This window comes from Phaenicophaeus curvirostris, chromosome 2 (assembly GCF_032191515.1).
Source record: "Phaenicophaeus curvirostris isolate KB17595 chromosome 2, BPBGC_Pcur_1.0, whole genome shotgun sequence".
In the NCBI taxonomy this organism is placed as follows: domain Eukaryota; kingdom Metazoa; phylum Chordata; class Aves; order Cuculiformes; family Cuculidae; genus Phaenicophaeus; species Phaenicophaeus curvirostris.
Genome location: NC_091393.1, coordinates 51,434,228 through 51,452,439, shown reverse-complemented (window position 1 = coordinate 51,452,439; position 18,212 = coordinate 51,434,228). Strand labels below are relative to the sequence as shown.

Genomic DNA, 18,212 nt, shown 5'->3' with positions numbered 1-18,212 from the left:
GAGAACACCAACCGTGCCAGGGACCATTCATGTCAGGCTGCACTTTTTCACTGCACTGAGCCAGAAGAAAAATAACCTTTTGCCTAGGCTTTTAAAACCGAGCCAGTTGCTACGAATGACACAGGAAGGTCAGGCAAATAGTTCTGCTGACCACACTGAGCTGGTTGGTGTGCCATAGATCTGCGGCAGGGACAGAACAGAAGGTGATGGGGAGAAGTTTGGGAAGAGATGAAAGACTTCTGTCAGGAAGTCAGCACCTGTGCTCACTGCCAGCAGGTGCGAGAGCTGCTTCTCACAGCAGCATGCTCTGACCCCTTCACCACATCCGGTGCTGAAGCAATGACCACCTGAAGTGCTAACACCATTAGCTATTTCTGTTTTCCGCATGAAGCAACCTGGCAGGGAGGTACACATCTCTCTTCCCCAGCCCACCTCACCCCACCCTGTCCAGTTCCATCCCACCCCAACTCATTCCAGACCACCCAGCACTGCTGCTAAAGACAATTCTGTATGAACATTACACACGTACTTTGCTCTTTATTATTAATATCTTTAACCAAATTTTTCATAATTAACACATTTATACATCCGAGAGCAGGTTTGGTTTTGTGGGCTCTCATTCCAATGCTTCCTTGAACTTAAGTACTATAACAAGGAGCTCTTGATCTACAAATAACAGAACATTTATGTACAGAAAGCCTTAGGAGCAATTTGATCAGTCATGTAATTAAATCCCCAACATGGGACAGCCCGGAGCTTGTTGTGCTGCCTTTTAAAAGAGACATTTTCTTTTATACTGGCACCACTTCAACACCTTTTTTTCTAGTACAAGAAACAGCATATTGCACTTGTCCAAGAGTATGTAAGTCAAACACAAAGCAAATAGTTTCTTTTTGTGACCCCGCTGGCCTCAGAACCCCAGTGGGGTGGTCAAGGACACTTTTATATCCAACCACCAAATTTCTGGGTGTTGCTGTCACTGTAAATGTTTGTACAAGCTATTAGCTTTGCATTCTTTGTAGAAAAAACTGTGTTTCTTTTTAAGTTTAGCTTTTACCCGCCTTTAAAATGTTTGTCCTTGTTGCTAGATACCAGCTTGGATAAACAATCATAACAAAATACTAACACCCTCAGAAGAAACTATTAATGATTAAACACAATTCCTCTCAGTCAAAATGCCAATTTGTCCACTCTAAAACCACAGCCAGTAAAGACTGTTCATATCACTCTTTACCTATAATATCACAGTTCTGAGAAGGGGCTAAGTCATCTTCTTTGCTATGAGGAAATGGGAGTTGCCAAGTTGCAGCTGACTTTTATTCCGCATCATGTTTCACTACTCTCTCCCTCCCTGGCCACAAAGCAAACAGCTGTTTTATTCCTGTATCTTCTTCTTTATTTGGGCCAGGGTGGGGAAAATAAGACACAAGCTGACATATTTGTCAGCCCAGCTGCTCTTCCTTTGCTAATTTAAATTTGGATGCTCAGAAGCACGTTCATGTAAAAGGACAGTTCTGTGTGCAATTTGTGACGGGATTCAGTTATACTTTAAAAAACAGTGTGTTCCCTCTCCTATACAACAAAAAATGGTAATTTCATCAAGCATGCTGGTGGCACTGTAAAACACTACAACAAACCCCAGTGGAATGACAGTACTATCTTTATGTAGATTTGAACACTGTATTCAAACACACTTTGGACTTCAGTTTTTCCACAGAATCAGTGTTTAGGGAGGTGAGGCACAGTTAATCAAAAAAGCTTTGGTTGGAACAAGTTCCAAATCAGAAAGTGGCTCCCCTCCAGCTCAGTGCACCAGGATGCCACGCTGGGAGAACACCCTGTTTGCAGTGCGTCCCTGGGTACAGAAGCTTGCAGGGGTGGGGTTGGAAACCAGGATATCACTTCCCTGTGGGAGAACCAGCAGTGCTTTCCTTTGAGGGCCAGCCACCAGCCCAGGACTAACCAAAACATCAAGCTGTCTTGGGAGGGAAAAGGGCTAAAGAAAAGAGCTTGTCGAGGTCTCAGATGGGGAGACGTCATCTTGTCAGAGAAAGCACTGAGAATACGCTTGGCTCTTCCAGCAGATTCTTCCCTTAGGGGAAAACAACTACTCCATAAGAGCATCATCAACATGGCAGATACATAATTTATCCCTCCATTTCCCCATTTGCTTGTCTTGTGCTGTATTTGAGGTCCCTGCTTTTCCTCTGTTCTCTGTTAATAATGAATGACTATTATCACAGTGCTTAAGAGGGCTAGTCATAGATCAGGACCAATTTGTGACAAAAGCTGTACGAACAAAACCCATAAAGACCACTCTAGCTCCAGCTCTGAGTATAAAATGAAAGAGAACAGCTTGAACAACAGATTTCCTATTTTTCATTGCCACCTGCAAATAGGAATGGTTTAGTGGCAGATAGGAATGGTTGGGCTCGATGATCCAAGAGGTCTTTTCCAACCCAGTGATTCTATAATTTTCAAGAGGTTTTAGCTATCCAAAAGTCCCCATGATTTCCTTTGCAGTGTATCCTTTTCTTTGCAGCGTATTCTTTTCTTTGCAGCGTATACTTTTCTAACACCTCTCATTTACACATTGGCACTGAGCAATCATAAAATACATCTTTGCCATCTGTACACTAAAATAAAATGCCAACTTGAACTTCTACGTGCCAGTTTAAATGGAATTGTTTTAGCTGGATCTGGATAAGCATCCCTCAAGTCTGAAAGTAACTACTCACAGAAGAAATACCAGACCCCATTTTCACGCTGCCAATGCATTTCAGCTTTATAATATCACAGAGCCTAACAACATTAATTCGGTATTTAGCTTCCACACGCATCATCAGTAAGAGTTTCAAATGGTGCCAGCAGTGATGCTTGTTTGCCCAGCAGGGGGGATCACCTTTCCTTTTCCTACTGAACTAGGCACAGTTAGAAGTAAGCAGCCATTGTAGCCCAACGAGAAATGTGGAGTCTGTCAGTTACCGTTAAGATGTATTCAAGCTTGTCCCAAATCAGATAATATATTGATTTATTTGCTTTGTACAAAATGCTGTACAGACATCAAAAATAGTTTAGCCTACTTTAGCCAGCCTAATGCTGACAGAGGTCACTCCCACTGTATGGAATGACAAGATTCTCTTTAAACCCTAAAAATCATAGAATCATAGAATCATAGAATAACCAGGTTGGAAGAGACCCACCGGATCATCGAGTCCAACCATTCCTATCAAACACTAAACCATGCCCCTTAGCACCTCGTCCACCCGTGCCTTAAACACCTCCAGGGAAGGTGAATCAACCACCCCCCTGGGCAGCCTGTTCCAGTTCCCAATGACCCTTTCTGTGAAGAATTTTTTCCTAACGTCCAGCCTAAACTTCCCCTGGCGGAGCTTGAGGCCATTAAAAAAACCCACAGTATTCCTTAAAAAGAATTTTTTTTAATGTATTATTTATGAATGCAGAAGTAAACCAGGCTAAATGACCTTTCCTAATTATAAGCCAGAATACAAATGAAAACACTAAAACTGTTTACTTAGAAAAATTTCATGATTACTCAGATTCTGTGGTATCTTTGTAAGTGCAGCGACAATGCTGATGGAGATGAACTGAACACAAAGGCTGTGGTTAGCCACGTGCTTAAAAGTGCCGTGGTAAGAATTCAATTAGAAAAAAAAGTGACGCAAAAAGCCCAAATATGACTGGCAAGCCCTGCACCTACTAAGTCCAAGCAGCACTAGAAATTCAAAATCCTCCTAAGTAAAGTATGTACAGCATCAGGGTTCACCAAATTAATCTTGGGCTTTATTTAAGCTCTATAAAGTTTTGTTTTTTAAACTACTACCAAATGTTTTCCTAGAGAGGGAACATTATGTGACAGACTACTCGCCTGTTTCCAGCGGTTCCTGGGAAAGTAAGCCATCCCCTTAGGGAAGTCTGCAGGAATACTTCAAAAATTCCTGCTGCTCGTTTTCGCCTGCCCTGACCATTTCTCATGCTCTCATCCTGGGCTTTCTGCAACTCACCCAGTAGCTGATACGCCCAACAAGAGAGAAAAAGGGCTATTTATCCACATTTAATGAAGCAATATGTGGATAGTCTCCCACATAGAAATGAGCAAATGCCAAGCTTCCACTGGTGGTCTTTCCATGAGGGTCTTTCTCTAAAGGTCTGCCCAGAGGTGGGCAGCTCATCCTGGCAGCCTGGGCTTGCTCGGGTCCCTGCTCAGCAGTCCCCCAAATGGCATCACTGCAGTAAAGCAGAAAGCCCACAGCTGATCATAGAATCACTAGGTTGGAAAAGACCTTCGAGATCATCAACTCCAACTGTACCTACTACTAAATCATGTCCCCAAGCACCTCATCTACCCGCCTTTTAAACATCTCCAGGGATGGTGACTCAACCACCATCTTGGGCAGCTGTTCCAGTGCTTGATAACCCTTTCTGTGAAAAAATTTTTCATAATGATGGACGTTCTCGCCCCTGTGCTGGTGTGCTGCAGCTCTAGGCAGGCAGCCAGGGGTCAAACCCAGCATTTCCGCAAGGCACAGTGTCTTCACAGTCACGCTTTAAGAGCTGCTCCAACTATGTGGTTTGAAACCTGTTCAGCTCCAGCCTCAACCAAAGGAGCAGACGGCCCTCCTGCAGCCCCCAGCAATTTACCTCCCTCAGAAAAAAACCTCCCAGAAAATTTTCTTTGCCATATTGAACAAAGCTCCCACATAACTCCATCTCCAGCAAAACGTGCGTTGGATAAGAGCAGGTTTTGAAATAGAAAGAGGTTAATTATTACTCTTTAGAAGAGCACTTTGAAGCAGCTTACAAACAAATAACAGCAACTTCCCTGAGCTTAGGGGAGTGGCTGTGACATTTTGGAAGTGAAAAGAAGCGATAAAACATTCAGTCACTTTTCTTGCCTTGAAAAAGGTTTATAATTTCCCCTCAACTTCCCTTCCCATTCTCATGAACATTCAAGCACTCGGCACACATATTGAACTTTTTTAGACCCTGCACTCACTTTTCACCCTAGCTAGATGCTGAACTCCAAGAGGGAACTGCAATTTTCACCCTCGTAGGGACCTTAAAAGAGACTAGGGGCATCACACAGCACAGCTCCTGCCCGTGCAGGTACTACGCGTATGAACCAACAGCAGCCCAGTGCACCAGACCTGTCTACTCCCTCACATGCAGAAAGTACAGGAGGACACTGCTGGCTATTCCTACCGAACCTTTCACACATGGTGCTCACATCAGCTAAGGTATTTCAGGGAAAAACTTGAAACTGTGATTAAAACATATAGAAGACTCATAAGTAAAAGTGAAGATTTTCACATGTGGTAGGAGATTTTCTCTACATCAATACAGATGTGTAATACAAGGCATGTAGGTAAGCGCAATAGCATAGCTTACCCACGTTAGAAAAAATTGCTAGAAAAGCATCATTAACCTTCACTCAATATTTTATTGTCCTAGAAGGAATAAAATTAAATTAAAACCAATTGTTAACTGGCTCAAACTCCTGTATAAGATCAGGAATAATATACTAAGGAATAGCAGAGGTATGCATGATGTAACTAACTCAAAGGTTGTTTGGCAAAACTTATGACATTTGATGCTTTTATGAATAGCAGTCACAGGGAACCAGTTCTGTATGAATTTTTGCTTAAACCAAAACTCTTCAGTTTCATGTCTGTGAACATGTACATGGCCCACATCAACAGGACCATGCATCGTCTTGGCATTGTAAAGGCTGCTCTATAGCCTTGGAGAGGTGTTGGCACGAGGAAGAGCAGCCTGGCTGAGCACCCAGCCAGTAATCCACTGTAAAACAAACCCTGCCAGAGCAGCTGAGCGACACCGGAGCTGCCTTCTAAAGGGTAGGGGGTCTAGGGATTGTGTCGGGGTCCCAGGGAAAACAGGAGCCTACTGCAGGCAACACCAGCTCTGAAGAGGATGAAGAACCTTCAGGTGTCACCTCAAAGCTTCCAATCCAAATAGCCTTCTTCCCACTGAGAGCCTTCACCGACACTGCCTTCCCTCTCCATTAGCCCCTATCCTAACTTTAAACATCTGTCTTTTAACCCACTTAGGAATCAAAGGTCTGAGTGGATTTTTAATTATCTTTCATCCCAACACTAAGAATTTTAAGGCATAACTGCATTTTTGGGGAAGTTTATCTTCGAGAAAAATTAAGGAGGGAAAAATTATGTATAGTTAACATTATAATTACATTATAATTTATAGGAAAAAAAGCATTACTATATCACATAAGTTTTCTTCACACTCAGACGCAAACAAAAGACTATATCTTAATTTACTCAAGTGTTAGGAATACTATGGTTTATCACTAATACTGCACACTTTTATGTAGACTAGCACAGCAGCAAGGGCAGGAGGAAGGACAGGCATGGGTAGCCAGGAATGCCTACCAAGAGGGGTGCAGAGTGAGACCCTGGCGCTGCTAACAGGGATGTGCAGTTCTCCTCACTGCTCCCTGGGGAGGTGGCCAAGCACGGGAAAACAAACTTTGAAATATAATGTCTCTTGCTATTTGTGCAGATGAAAGCTCCTCGTTACTGTAACTACTCTGGAGCATGTAGTTCTACATGCTGGCTTTGGGAAAGGATCTTTGCCTCCACATAATATTTTGACAAATCCACCTATGCCACAACTAAAACAATATAGAGCTTAAATCCAGAGCTAAATATACAGTGGCACAATACGAGCTAAATATACAATGGCAGAATACTGTCTTTTGTGTGCTTTGGTCAGGCTGTTAAAAAGAATGCAATCATATTTTTATATGAAGTCAAAGTACTTTTTAGAGGATAAGGACAAAGCTACTTGCCAGTAGGAACAGGTGAGTAATCAGAGAAAATGCTGGAAGAACAATAGCTAAAAAACATTAGTAGAAGTTGTTGCATAAGGAAAGTTCTCCTCAATAATCTCACTGACACGCACTTTAATATGGGTGGCTTTCTTTTCATGATATTATAGCAACACAGGAGGAAAAGTAGAACTGTATCCACAAAAGCGAAGCATCCCATTTACTTCCTATGGCACCCACCCTGAACTGGTGTCCTGATCCAATATCGGGGAGGGTTCTTAAAACGATCCCAAGAGCGAGATTAAGACACAACTGGGGAGACCAGAGCAAATCCCTGCTATTGATGGGGCTCTTAACTCTTACACTAAACCTAACTTATTCTACTTCTGGGGAGTTCTGGGGAGCATTGCTCCATCTTTCAGCTTTTCTCATGTCCACTGACTTCATGTCCCCATCCTCCGACTGCAAACAGTTCTCTACATCTAAACCCAGTTACTGCTACCAGAGCTCTGGCTTCTCTATTTTAACTGATAAGAAACAAGAAATATTTTGAAAAATTGTCACAGTTTTCTTGAAAATTACACTACAGAAATTTACAGCAAAATATAATGTAAACAATAATCTGATGCTAAAAATTTTTGCAAGTATATGTGACTGTACACTTATGTGTATCCCTCAGTGGGACTTCAGTCATAATTCTTGGGTTAGAAAAAACTGTTCCTGTAAATATGTCAGAAAAAAAAGTCAATATTATCCCATCAATAACTGCATTGAGATACACTGATAGTTGGCCTTCTCACATAACTTCACAGCAAGCTTCTGGCTACAAAGGGCTGCTGCAAGTCCTTATACTCTTAACTTCACTACCCATGTCCTTGAAGGGTCACCTCTTGCACCACCCGGGCACTACTTGAATTGCCCTCCCTTCTCTCTCACCCCAAACACACTTTTATTTTCACCCCTCAAGAATGATATTTTTTTGTTTGTCTCCAAACTTTTGCCACCACCCCATATGTTAAAAAAAAAAGAACCAAAAATGGTAGGCACAAAGATTGAGTTATAAAGAAATATACAGAGTAAGACAAAACAAACCTCTCCAGGTTTGCCAGGTTTCCCCACATTGACATCTGGGCATGTAATTGCTTAAACCACAAAGAATGGTCTCCATGCTGGTATTTTCTTATGAGACTGAACTGCCTAGTATTTATTTGTTTTTAAGAAATGGCTAATTTAATTGGCTCTGCTGCCTCTGTTCTTCCTCCGCTCTCCCGTCACTCTTATGTGGAATTTACTGCATAAAGAAGTTAAAAAATTTAAACCGAAAGAAAGAAACCTCTGACCTCATATATACAGAGGGTGTATCAATTCTTAAGGGGTTAAAAAAATTGATCTGTGCTATCAGACACCTCTGTGCTGATGAAAAGATATTAGCACTCAGTTCTGCTTTGCTGTTACATATCCCCGTGTAACAACCCCTCCGGGAAAAGCCAGGTTGCCAAGTATGCTTAAGGGTAGCCTTCCCATCCCAGGACTGTCAGGTTGTAACAATGCTATCTGCTAAACCACAGGGTCTGAGGAGGCTGCTCCCCTCAACAAGTCAAATGAATAGTTACCCACAGCACAAGGTTAACCCTCTAGCTGCGTGCCTCCACCAGAGTGAACTCAATTAACAAAGGACATAATTTAGGGCTGGGGTTTTCTTTGTGCATTTTGTTCACTTCATCTTCTAGGGATGTTTGTCTTCTGTGGTTGAGGAAAATATAAATGCTGAGTGAGAGAGAAATGTTTTCTCTACAAACAGATCTCTTAAGGCTGTTTGAAAAATACAAACAAAAAATCCAATGCCTAACCTTGTTCATTTGTGCTCACTTAGTTACTTGGTTTATGGCTTTCTGGTCTGGCATGCTCCATCACTGTCATCCCTGAGGTGAGAGCATCACAATATGTAACTCTCACACAACACCATTCTCAGGAGAATGTGTCTCCCAACTCTGAACTCTCACAGGCAGGTTCAGAGCTGAGAGACAAAAACCCTCCCAGATCATGCCAGGGTGGTAAGCTTGGCCTTTATTCTTTATTATGTAACATAATGGTATTGGCCAACAAAAGGAGGTTTTAAAAGCCAAGCACCACGGTCACGTAGTTTCTGCAATGTTTTGTAGTTGACATCTCTCTCCTGCTGGCTCCTGTTCTGCTAATCTCTATGACTTCGTCCTCCAGCTAAAGTATAGATCATTTTATTTTTCATTTCTGCTTGGTCTTTGTCCAGCTCTTGACAAACTGGCTTTATTCACAGTCTTTAGTTGACCATTCCATCGTTTACAGCCTTGCACAGACACTCTTTCATGTCTCACCATTGGGCATTATATATTTCTTCCATCTCCTATTTCCATGAGTCAAAAGCAGCAATACTCAAGTAAGAAACAACAATAGCATCTTCTTCCCAAGAAATCAAATCTGCTGTTTTCCAAAACTTCATTTCAAGAATTTAAGCACAGGATCTACTCTGCAATTAGCACAATTGTTTTAAATCACATATGGATTTTTAATACTGATTATTAATACTAATTTTTTCCTTCTTTTTACCAGTCACTTGAAGAGGAGAATCAATCATCAGAAGAGGAGAACCATTTTATGTATGGTGCTATAACATATAGCACAAGCAAACCACTACAGACTTCTCTGTTTCAACATAAAAGAGGCCCGATTAGCAGTGCACTAGAACACTGCTTCACATTTTCAGAACAAGAATATTCTTAGTATCTGTGCCAAAACCAACACTTCCTTCCCCTCAAAAATGCAATAAATCTATAAAACTCCAAGAAAAAACCAGTGAGCTTCAGACACATTGAATGAATTTACAGGAAAGGAAATGCACAGCCAGTTTTGAACTATTACCAATTAAATTATAACACATTATATATGTATAATTTAAACATGTCAAATTTCTTGGCAATGAACTGTTTGGAGTTTTTTTTTTCCCTCCTTGTAAAGACAGCTAGTATCTAAAAATCATTTCCCACCAGCTTACAACTTTTAGTGGTTTCATGAGTCCAGCTACTTGACTGTATCCTATTCAATCTGTGTTTCATAAGCATGCTATGGAAGTGTCATTTCTTTGTTGATTCATGCAGGACCTGGGGGGAAAAAAAAAAGGTGGAAAAATAATGCCCACAGGAGATTGCTTAATCAGCCTGGGTGACTTTATACTGCTTTTTATGACATAAATGCTTCAGGTGAATTGATCTCTCGGATTATAAGCAAGGAAAGCAACTGGGAGAAAAGTCACAAAATGGACCATCCCTCACTACTCATGGTCACACCATGTTTCTAAATCCGGGTGCTGTTGGATTGGTAAACGTTACTGGTTTGGTGCCCAAGCATTAGAAATCTCTGTGCAACGCCCAGTCAGTAGAGGTTGGAGGTGGGGGATCAACAAGCCCAAGTGAGGCTTACCAGGGCCTCATGGACAAACGCTGGTTGGAAATAATCATCTCAGGCTTCCTGCAGTATCTGCAAAAACTCATTTGAGGCACAAGCGGGTATAACCTAGGGCTATAGCACTGGGACTCTTCCATGAACTGCTTATGCCTTTTGGAATTTGGACAGCAACACACACTGGTTTATATTAGTATCTGGGATTTATCAGCAGAAGCCAGTTTGGTGAGGATGCAGACAGAAACACCGACACATGGCTCTGGCTTTCCAGCTCCTGGTTTGAGAAGGAAGATGCCTGGTGAATCCAACTGCAGCCAGTTCAGCTGGAGTGCACAGCCTGGCTCTCATTCCTGTTTCTCTAACATGCCATCCTCTATGGTGACAGTCTGCCCTCCCGTGAAGTTTCCTGGACATTCAGACCAAATTTCACTCATGAGAAGTGCTATTTCACTTAGTTCAGCTGGTTACCAAACAGAAGTTGGAATCCAAATTGCTGTCTGTTGTCTGCCTTTGCTTTGCAGCCACACAGGCAGAAAACGAGAAGAGCGCTGTCATCTTCAGCAGAAATAGTCAAGCGAAACAACAATAATTTTGGAGTGCATGAACAAAGTTCTGGGTTGCAAACCGCAGAAATACCACCAGGGGCTACAAATCCTCAGTCAAGAGTTAATTTCCTGAGCTGAATCTTCAAGCAATAAAGAAAAAGTCTTAAGCCTGAAAAAGGAGACCCTGTGCACCTTGTAAGTCTTGTCAGCAATGCCTTATGCTGGGAATGTAAATTATACAATTGCAGTGAAAAAAACAACCCTCACAGCATATCAGTTATCCTAATTGTGCATAATACCTGTTTAGCTTAGATCAATAAACATTAGAGTTTGTTTGTACTTTTCATGACAACATTCACATATTAAAATCCAAAACAAAATGGGGAGAAAAAACAAACCCGGAAGAGAAGACACTCACAGAATCGCAGAATTGTTTGGTTGGAAAAGACCTTTTAGATCATCGAGTACAACCTGTCCACTATTAAACCATATCCCTGAGCATCTACCCATCTCTTAAATACCTCCAGGGATGGGGACTCAACCAACTGCCTGGGCAGCCTGTGCCTGTGCCTGAGAACCCTTGCAGTAAAGAAATTTTGTCTAATCTGAACCTCCCCTGGCACAACTTCAGGCCATTCCCTCTTGTCCTATCGCCTGTCACTTGGGAGAAGAGACCAACACCTTTCTACAACCTCCTTTCAGGTAGTTTCAGTCAGTGATAAGGTCTCCTCCCCTCAGCCTCCTTTTCTCTAGGCTAAAAATCCCCAGTTCTCTCAGCTGCTACTCATAAGACTTGTTCTCCAGTCCCTTCACCAGCTTTGTTGCCCTTCTCTAGACATGCTCCAGAGCCTCAATGTCTTTCTTGTAACGAGGGGCCCAAAACTGAACACAGTATTTGAGATGCAGCCTCATCAGTGCTGAGACAGGGGCAGAATAACCTCCCTGGTCTCGCTGCCAATGCTGTTTCTGATACAAGCCAAGATGCCACTGGCCTTCTTGGCCACCTGGGCACACTGCTGGCCCATGTTCAACTGGCAGTTAACCAACTCCCTCAGGTCCTTCTCTGCCAGGCAGCTTTCCACTCTTCCTCAAGCCTGTAGCACCGCACAGGGTTGTGGTGTCCCAACTGTAGGACTCTGCACTTGGCCTTGTTGAACCTCATCCCATTGGTCTCAGCCCATGGATCCTGTTCAGATCCATCTGTAGAGCCACCCTACCCTCCAGCAGATAGACACTTCCTCTCAGCACTGTTACCCATGTGATTATGGTCAGAGACAGTAAGAAAACAGTCCATCTTCAGAAAACCATTCATACATGACCTTGATGTTCACAGAGGCCTTCCTACCCAGTTTCTACTGACTTATTTCTATAATACAGCATTGTAGGGTCTGGAGACCTGTTGTAACTTTGCATTTGCCCTAAAATAACATTTGACAACCTAGGGGTTATAGAGTTTACCTAAGAGGGGATATAAATGACCTGGTTTGGTTCTTTGCCTTTAACTTTGTTTAGGAGGTGTAAAATAAACAAAAAAACCCCTCAAGGTCTGCCCACCTTCCTTGTTAATGGTTTGTACTCATATATTTTCTTTCTCTTCCTTCTTCAAGTTTTGCACATTTTTTAAACATCAATATCTTCATGCACCTTGAATCCAGACCTGACTGACAGCTATGCAGCAACATTAACAAAACTGAACTCTGTTGATTCAGGGGCACAGACAAAACTGAACTGCCTCTTCCCCAGTACACATCTATGCTCTGGCTGCTGTCCCAGCAGAAACCAGCATAGCTCTCCAGGATCTGCCAGAGCAAAACAGACCAGAGTCACCATTGTCTGTTACTAGAGCCATTTTACTGCCACCAGTAAACAGCCCCCTCTCTTTTTTTTCCTGTGTCTAGCACTGGCTCTGCCCAGAGCTAATCGAATGAAAATCCCTCTGCTACATACACATGACCCCCATCACGAAAAGCACAGGACCTTTATGTCAATTAGAGAAGGCAACAAATGGACACGCCAGAAATTACTTCTCCATATGGGACTGAATGGCAGCTGGTTGGGGCATGCTGTGGATCAGAAATACCTTTCTCGCCACTGTTACAATCTAAATACAATGGGCAGAAATAAGTTCTGGAAGCAGGCTGCTTGTCAAAGGATTTTTTAAAGACCCACCAGTGACTGAGCCAAGGCATTAAGTGCACTCTATATTTTAATCATCATAATTATGTTTTAAAACAATAAACTAAAGTGAAAAATAAATCCCAACCCAGCACTGATTCAGAAGTATTTTTTCAGCAATGTTACTGTTTCTTTCTTTTTAAGTCTCAAAGAAAGCATCAGCGCCCAAAATGAATAAAAGACAAATTTAAGTAGGTAAAAACATATAAAGACAAATATAAACGTCCAAGTCTTTTCTGCTTTTAATAGGCGGGACTGTGATATGGCTCAAACACTAATGAGGACTTGGGAGCTCTCTGGATTCCTCTTGCCTGTTTCTTATATGCCGTCCCATCTCCTTGTGCTCAGTTTTCCCATTTAAATCAAGGAATATTATAAAAAGGGAAGTGTTTTGAAATGTATAACAGAAGAGACTACCTAAGGACAAGGTGATACTATCCAGGAGCAGTAGGAAAGCTGAAGAGGAGGATCTAGGAAAGGATAACTGATCCAAGGAGTGGCTGAGATCCAGCAGAGTGGGATCAGTTGTCACTGGGGCTTAGCACAGGGGGCTCGGGAGGAAATGAGATCTCCCATAAGCTTTTCATCTGAGGGAAGTATCACAGTGGTCATCTGAGAAGACAATCCTACAGAAACCCTGCCCACGCTGACCTCCCGGGAGCCAGCTCCTGTTCTTCTCATGGCACATGAGGAAGCTGATGATTAACACCAGGAACAGGTGATTAGAGGCTACCAAACATCAGTGTGTGAAGGCATCTCAGCCAGCATACTTGAAATGAAAGGTCACATACCCTGGCAGCTAAACAAGGACAATTCCTGGTCATCCTCACAGTGAGACACTGACCTGGGACCTGTTGAGTATTAGGCCTTCATTTTCACGTACATGTCATCCTATGGTGTGGCTGGTCCTCTGTGTCCTTACAACATCTCTGGTCTTGTCCATGCCCCTTACGGAAGTCTCAGATCGCAGCCCTCGCTGCAATGAGTTACTGCTGCAGCTGAGGAGCTTGGTCTGGGCCAAATGGCAGCAACTGCTAAGGCATCTGAGGCACAGTTCAGCTCTGGCAAATGACAGAGTATACACAGTACCCACGAGCACAGAAATACATTTTTATATTTCATAAACGTGTTATATTTTAAAGTGTGTACAATTTTTTCTCTGTAAATACTGATTCATCCCACATGCTCACACTTGGACTCTCACCAACAGTACAAATCAGAATCACGGTTTTGGTTGCAGAAACCTACACTTTCAGCAGTTGCTATTACTTTTGATATTTCATCTCAAGACACACAAGGACCAACTTGTTTTAAAAAAGCTTTTACAGTTCCCATTAGTTGCAGGCAAATTTGTGGCTACCTGTTCTGTCTGAAAACATGGGATTTTTATGCCTTTGACTAGGTATCAAAAATAGCCACTCGATCAGCTCAAAGTCTGGGGCAAATTGTCTACGTAATTAATCCAAATTCTGGAGCTGTCACAATTGCAGCCCCATCTGACAACACTGGTAGGATAAGGAAAAAGTTTCGCGTGCTGAAGATCCACAAAAACTGAAAAGCGTTGGATGTAAATCTAGCAGCAACTGAAAACAGAGTTCCCTTCACATTGTACTTACAACTATTCCATAACTTACAAATGCATAAAGAATGGGAAAAAACAGAATAGAATTTCAGTGCAGGGAACAAGGATTCAGCCTTAAAGCATCCAAGCTATTTGAACCTTAGGAAAAAATAAGGAAGATAAGGCTTTCTGCCCAGAACTTCATCTACAGCTGTAGACAAGTATTTTAGGGCTTCACTTCAAATGGGACTTGACATTTCAGCTCAATATCTCTGCTTTTCACTCTTTCAAGTGCACAAATAACTGAAATGACCAGCTAAGAGATGTGTTGCGAGTAGCTCACCACACCTGTAAAAGCATTGAGATGCCATCCTGAAAAGTGCAATGATGTCAAAGTTCTTCCACTTTTGAAAGCAAGAGAAGCTGGAGGAGAAAAATCAACTTCATTTTTTTTTCCTCATTAAGAATTGTTACTCTAAGGGCTTGTCTGCACATTCAGAATCATAGTGGACTGAGTCAGGATGAGAATTTAAATCTAATAGCTTAGTATCTCCAAGCCCAGCCCCCCCCGTAACAGAACTGCTTGCTCCAGAACAGCACCCCCAGTGAGGGCCACAAGCAGCTACCACCCAAGAGCCCTACTGGAATAACTTCCCTTCCCAGACAAGTCCTGAAATTACTGTGCTTATAATCAATTAGCTTGTTTACCAGCACCTAGAGCTACTGAAACAAATATTAGTTTTTCATTTCAGGATTAAGAAAAGGTTGCCCATTTAGGGCAATTAGAATTCCTCTGCACGGACATAGGTGAAGCTGCTGTTTCCTTGTCAATGAACAGGAAATCCCCTAAAGCAAAGAGCAGTCTGAGAAACATGCTCACTTCTGACCTATGATAATCATTTCACTGAGTGCCAAGTTCAACAAACAACAGGATCCTTCCAGTGACTGCTTTCATCTCATAGCAGGAGCTGGGTGGGAAATGCTTTTCCTGTGCTGTCAAAGTACATTTTCATGTCTTTGAAAAAACTTGGGGTCTGTAATAAGATGAAACAGAAGACTGACAATTTGTGTTCTGTTTCTGCAAAATGTATACGACAAGAGGAACTACCACCCATCCCAGTGTAAACAGGCCCATGGATTATGTCCTTGGTGCTGCAGGTCAGCACAGTGATCTGACTCCAGTCTACAAGTGGCCCCACTGAGCGCCCCGCACAAGAGATTCACAGGACCTTCCCTGTGCAGCTTGTCCTCCCCCTCCCCACACCCTCCGCTATGTTCCACAGACTCCATGCCAAGCAGCCTGCGCTCTTCCTAAGAACACTGGTAGGTCTGTTTTTACCATAAGTTTAATATTTGACAATGCTTTGCTACTCAAGAAACAATAAAAATCTTCCGCCACCTAACACGCAAAAGCAGACCAAGTTATCTTCCCTCTATGCTGATCATGCTTGCACTTGAGGACTTGGCTGTTTCCCAGTATTGTGGCTAGTACTAGTACTGAACTACCAAAGAACAGATCCAAAAAACCCAAACCAAATAATGAAACAAAGAAAAAAAACCAACCAAACCAAAGAAAGAGTGAAAAAAACGCACAGCTCTGCTGCCTTTTGATAAGCTGTAGACCAGAAAGCAGAAGTGATAACCTCTGCACATGACAGCTGATAACCCCCAAAAGCACTAAACTCCAGCCAAAGAATGGGGAGAAAGCACGTTAATCAAGTCTTGCAAGGCATGGGAAAATCACAGAAGAGGAAGGAAGATGAACAAGGAAAGTACACACTCCTGCTTTTCCATGTATCAATATTGCCTACAATGTCTTCCCAAGACCCTCTTGCAATGGCTGTTTGTTCACATTTCCTAGCCACTACAAATAACAAGCAAGCTTTGAAAAATTAATCTAAATGACTAAAAAGCTGGAAGAGAAGAAAAGGACCAAAGGATTGCCAGCTCGGTGTCCAAAGGCCGTGAAGACCAGATTTGCTCCCCCCATCTACCACTCACAGTTATGGGAAGTGACTAAAACGCTGTCCACTGCACTTCAACACCTACTCACCCACAGCTGATGGCAAACTCTAGCCAAAGAGCATTGCTACTAAACTACCAGCAGGGCATGAAAATCTAATTCTTCCTCTTTACAGGCACTATAATATGGCTGGTATCAGCATACATCTGCCCAGTTGAGAAGGACTATTGAGTTTTATGGCTAGGCTTCAGTCTTGCACTTAACCCAACGGGAAAGCACCACTAGGACTTTGGTCTGTTTAAGTACTTCAGTATATATTTCTCTTTCCAAGAGTAAAGTCTTTCATTTAAAGTAAAATTTAAAAAAAAACCTATGCAGGACATTGGCTTAGGATCATACTGTGTATCATATTATGTATGTATTTTATCTTTTCTAACAGTGACTTTCAGGATAATCTTTTATTTCAGTTTTCTACGTGAAACCATGTTTACCTTATCAGTGCACCTGAAAGCCACACAGATTTACTAGTGGTGCCTTTGCCCCACACCCAGACAACAGCCCCACTAAACCCAGCACGGGCACAACAGGGACCAGGGGGCAGGGCCTGAGCCCTTGCAGGCTGGCAAAAAAAAAAAAAAAGCAGCAAAGAGTCAAGGGACTTCTCACAGCTGCTTTTGTGTGGCTCACTGGGGATCTGAATGCACTATTGATTCCGTAGCACTGAAACAGATTTGTAGCCTCTGTGTGTGCAAGACAGGGATCTCCTTCAACTCTAATCTCTAGCAGCTGTCAAAGACCAAAAGGACTTGTAGCTGGCTGGCACACCAAAATCAACGAAGATTTTAGGGCTACTTGCCTAAGGGGCAACCCAACTGAACTGGAGGAACCAATGGAAGCCGTTTTCCTGCCCTGATCAGACTAGAGAAAATAATTAACTGAACCCCATGAACTCATGACACCCAGAAACCTACCTGTCCCCCTGGTTTCTTGTTGAGGATACATTTTCAACAGGACTGAAAGTGCCATGGGACTGCTCTTCTGTGAAACCCACCAGAGACACTACTACCAGTGTCTGATCACAACGGTGATAACTCTTAAAATGGTGATAAATAGAATTTATTTGGCAATATTGAGGTAGCAACATCATAACTTACATCTCCAGAGATCTGTCTCTTATGGCTCCTGACTTAGTTTCAGTTAGGGAAGAATTTAAGGGTAACTTTTTTACTTTAACTAAAACTAGAAATCCAGTTCAGTTATCGTCCATCATGACTCTGCTGAGGGAACGCAGGCAACACAGATATCAGTTAGTCAAGACTTGGCACCTATCCCAGGCAAAATACCCTCACAACAGACTTTTGCACGTAAGAATTTTACACTTTTTTTGTACAGGAAGTTTAACAAAAGCTTTTAATCGGTACATCTGTTTCCTTACATCTGTTTCCCAATGCCTACCTTGATATAAATTCTAGTCTGCTGGCTGCTGGGTGAAACCTTCAACAGGATGGTGAAATATATTGGAAACGGCCAAATTTCTCTTTCATGTAATGCCTGGCAGGAGAAGAAATCATCCCAGACTTTGACTGGGATGGTATGACTGGAAAGTTGTACCACCAGCAACTTAATGGAAGTTTTCTGGAAATGTGCTACTACTAAAACTGTTCTTTGAAACATCCGTGAATCAAAAAAAAAAAAAGGGGGAGG

The 18,212-nt window shown here is 42.4% G+C and overlaps 1 protein-coding gene across 5 annotated transcripts in view; it reads right to left on the bottom strand.

The window, feature by feature from the left end:
• The window catches only part of PHACTR2 (phosphatase and actin regulator 2), a 134,688-nt gene that overhangs the window by 61,212 nt on the left and 55,264 nt on the right, over positions 1-18,212 (bottom strand). The window lies entirely within an intron of this gene.